Here is a 4,998-nt window from a genome sequence, read left to right on the forward strand (position 1 = left end):
CTTCTGTTTCTTTTTACTGTTTCCAACCAAAAATGACTCTCAGAAAGCATCTCAGAAAATAGAGCCGAGCTCCTGATATATTGTATAGAATAAAGCCTGAATTACCATAATATGAGTTTCCTTCACTTGCTGGAATTTGTCAGGGGGTGAGAGGCTCCGTATGGTAACGGTGGAGTAGGCAGAAAGACCCGGTGGCCCGGAGGAGTAGTTGCACGCTACACTGCTCACATCCCTGGACCTGTTCTACAGCCTCCCTAGTCTGACAGCCTTTCTAAACTACCGCCAATGCTGGTGAAGAGGAAGAAGAGCTCAATATCAGCAAATATGTCATGGCTCGCTTTAAAGAAGTTGTCCAGTACTTTTTTCAATTGCCCCAATGTATTTAGCACGTGCCCATAAGTGTTTTTGTAATTACCTTTAGTTGTCTTTATTGCCTGTGAGCGGCGCTATTGCTTGCCGCTCACAGGCATTACTTGACCCCCGGTGGCAGCCGGCTTTTTCTTCCACTGATGTCACGTCAAGTGAGGCGTGACATCAGTGACTTGGTCCCCGCGGTGGCTGCTAGGTTGTTGGCGGGGTTACCCCACGCGTCACACACAGCATTCACTGCACGCTTTCCCAATGAATGAGGAGAGGGAAAGCGCGCGGTGGATGCTGGGTGTGCTGCGGGGTAACCCCACCCACACCCTGGCATCCACCGTGGAACGCAGCACTGAGTCACACCCGGCTGCATCTGGAATTTGACGTGACATCAGCTGATGTCAGAGCCGGCTGCAGCCGGGGGTCACGTGATGCCTGTGAGCAGCCAGCTATAGCGCCGCCCACAGGCAATACATACTATTAAAGGTAATTACAAAAACGCTTATGGGCACATGCTAAATACATCGTTCTCCAGCACCTGGCGGGGGGAGTGAGTGCATGGATGTACTTCTTCCGCAGGGAAAGGGCAGCCTCCACTATCGGAGATGGACTGGCATTCTGTTGAGGTTCAGATTATCCATGGCGACCTACGTACTACACAGGACAAATTGCCACTTTGGAAGCCGGTAGACAGGAGACTCGTGCAGCTTGCGCCTGAAAGGGAGTGTTGCTCCAGTGGATAGGATGGACTCCAGTTCCAAGCTCTCTCGGCTCCGGTATCATTTACATAATCATCTTTATCACCATGCTGCCTGGAATTTATCCCCACCTGAAGATCTGACTTTTTAAATTTTCCCGAAGGGGGCCCTCTCTCTCTTCCTCTCCTGGCCAGTCAGACGGTAGTATACAAGAAGACCTTTCTCAACAGGAGTATGAGCCCGCATACAAGCTATACCAACTAGGGAAGACATGGAACATTAGGTCTCCAGTCTAGAATTCTCTTATTAGGCAGAAATGGCCTCCATAAGGGGTGAAGTGCAACAGTTAACAGAGAATAATCTCTACAGAATCGCGTACTGTCACGATTACTCTACAACTAAATGCATACGAACAGGCTATTTCCTCCGACTCCTATCAGCTGGCATATCTGACATTGAAAATAGAGGAAGAAGTAACCACATCAAAGTCAGGGGACTCCCTGAAACTGTAGAGCAACATGACCTGGATGAGGTCCTACATCACCTGTTCAACAAAATTCTGGGATTACCCCTTGATACCATGTTGGAACCTGACAGAGCTCGCATATTTGTAGGTCCTCAACTAACAGATGCAACAAAACCGTGTGATGTAATAAGCCGGATCCACAGATCTAAACAGAGCGCATCCTAAATAAGACTTGGTAGATGAACTCTATTCTTTACCAAGATGTCTCAGTCGAACTAATGCCTGACTTATGTCACGTGCTTCAAAAATGGAGGCCACTGAGACCATTACTGGAGGCCTTAAGACAACGAAACATACTATACTCCTAGGGGTTTTCTTTTCGCCTGCAAGTACGACAGTCTGGAACTTTGCATGTTCTCCAAAGCCCTGGTGTCATACTAGTTCTCACCTCAGCACTGGGGATCCCAACCATTTCCATTTCACTTGTGATGAGCGAACGTGCTCAGATGTCGTGTTATCCGGGTATCTTGGGCGTGCTCTGATAATACGTTTGATTCCCTGTGGATGCATGTTTGCGGCGGTAAACAGCCGCAATACATGCGGGGATTGCCTGTTTGTTAGGCAATCCCCGCATGTGTTGTGGCTGTCTGCCGCCGCAAACCATGCAGCTGCACGGACTCAAACGTATTATCAGAGCACGCCCAAGATACCCGGATAAGACGTTGTCCGAGCATGTTCGGTCATTACTACATTTCACCTATGAACTGGCTGGGTCTTCCTGGATAATATTTCCCAAACACAGAGAACCTTGCTAGAGACCCAGAGGAGAATTCAGAAGACAGAATGATGGGGATATTTCTCTCTCCCCCAGACTGACCTCTTTTTCTTTCCCTCAGTTTATTTCACAAGTCTGAAAGGCTGAAACAAAAGTATAATGCTGTTTTATTGTTATCCAAGATATTCAGTTTCTATGGTAGTTTTTGTTAATAGAATCATTGTTCATGCATTAATATAGATAACATGCTCATATATTCTTATAAAAAGGCTAGGGGTTCTTGGTCTGGGGTGGTGGGGGGGGGGGGGAGTAACCCTCAATAGAAAGTCCGCCTCCTTCTAGGGGATCTACAGTCTGTGAGTCACGTGTAGAATATAACTCACTCCAGCTTCCTTTTTTAGGCCAGAGGGGTCTATTGGTCCTAGAAACCCATTTGGGGCCAGGGGAAAACTCCTAATTACATCAGCTTGGACCTTTTCTTTTTCTTCCTCTTTCTATCTTTAGATAAATCCCTGATAAATGTGGGTGACCTCTTTAACCCTGTTCTGTTTGGGTCTACTATACACTTATAAGGTTCTGGTCATTTTTGACTGGACCTATTAAAGTCTTGATTTTTAGCTAATTTAAGTGTTTTATTTGAATACCTGTCTCATTATTATACTGTATGTGAACATGGTTGTTCATAAACAAATGAAAAATGAAATCAAAAACTTAATTTTAATTTTTTTTGTATCAAAAAAATGTTACATGGCCTTATTGCAATATTCTTGCATATTGCACATTTGCAAACATTAGTTCAGTTTTTTCTCTATAAAATGGTAAATAAGGTTCACGGTAAACTTACTGTTTGCATTTGTCACAATTATAATTTACATGTCTTTTGCATAAGTACTTCGCACAACTGCAACATATCACTTTGTTTTGTGATTACTTGATGTTGGACAGGCGCATCGTTTCAGTTTTAGGCTGGTTGCGTTGCTGGTGGAGGCCGTGGGTATCGTAGCAGTGCCGGTGGAAGCCATTGGTTCACTTTCTTTAGCATGCTGTTGGATCCTGTGGACAATGGCCACCGCGCCTTCATCTCTGGGTGTTACTTTTCTTTCTTCGATATATGGGCTAACCAGTGATTTTCCCAACTCCTCTATAAAAATTCTTCTTTTATATAGTTTATTTTTGCTCCAATTTGGGTGTATTTCACGCCATAACACGAATGCATTGTATGCCGACACATCAAGAATGTTGTAAAAAAACAACCATTGGCCAGCGATTTGCTTTGCGTTTACAGATGTAAGTGCCTATGAGTTGATCTAGAGTAACGACTGCGCCTTTTGTGGCATTGTAATGTAAAATCATGCCCGGCTTTCTGTCGTCTCAATTACTGATTGCACTATCATGGTCCATTGTCGTCATCAGAATGACCGGTTTGTGTTTTTTGGGAAAGTAAGAAACTACTGTTGTATCCTTAGTAAAAATAAAACAGAACTATAAACGTCTCTTACTGAGGATACCTTATGGCAGTTCTGGCTTACTTTTTCTAACAGTACCCAGCACGGTCATTTTTCTTTTCAGCAACATCTGCCCCAGTTGGTATGATGTGAACATTTTTTGCCCATAACTATACTGGAAGCGAATCCATCTGCTGTACCGTAATTTGAAAATGTATGTGTAAATCTGCACGGACCAAAAGGACCTAGATAAATTGATAAATAGTAGTAGATGCAATATATAGTCCAAAATGAAATTAACTCCTTTATTTTACTCAAAAAATGGCTAAAGATTAGTATAAAAGGCTACTGGTCATTTTTGACCAAACAGTACAAGTGTAAACAAAAAAAAATCTATATATACCCATAGTAAGAACCCCTCAAATGAGGAAAAGTCAATTAAGTTTCAGAACCGCCTAATGAATATTTGAAAAAATATAAAATTTCAAATTCTGTCATTTTTGACCGAACAGAACAGCAGGGTTAACGACTTCTTCACCAACGTGCCTCTGCGACATATATCCCGTACATTAAGAGACATGATGGTAAAGATTCTCATAACCCTGATGAAATCATTGATATATTTCATGCATACTGTGACAAGTTGTACTACATTGAGGGATAATATTCAGATCTTTACCCTTCGGATCTGACAGACTGTATTGCGAAATATATTAAAGAAACTTCATTACCATGCCTGGATCATCATGTCTGATGCACTGGAGGACAATATCTCACAGGTCGAAATTAATACTGCAATTCAATCTACAACCTCTGGTAAATGCCCTGGACCGGACAAATTTTGCCCAGGGTTTTCTAAACATTGTAAAACACAATTGGCCACTTAAATCGCTAAGACTTTTAACTCACTTGATGAAAACATTATTTGTCCTCCAATCACTAAAGGCGCATATTTAGATCTTTTTCTGCTGCAGGAATCACGCTATCAGTCACCGCTAACTATAGACCTATATCCTTGTTGAATGTCAAAATCAAACTATTCTCCAAAATCTTGGCAGACAGATTCGCACCTCTTCTTCCCTCCTTTTGTCAACACTGACTAGGCGGGGTTTGTAAAAGAACGAGAGACTCAAGATAATACTATCAAGTCAATGCTTATAATTTCTAAATCTAAGACCCTTTTGCCTTTCATCTGTCAACGTAGAAAAATCCTTTGACAGTGTACATGGGGGGCGGAGGGGTTCATGAGAAAAG

This window comes from Phyllobates terribilis, unplaced genomic scaffold (assembly GCF_046119375.1).
Source record: "Phyllobates terribilis strain yellow unplaced genomic scaffold, ASM4611937v1 Scaffold_3__8_contigs__length_932513732, whole genome shotgun sequence".
NCBI lineage: Eukaryota > Metazoa > Chordata > Amphibia > Anura > Dendrobatidae > Phyllobates > Phyllobates terribilis.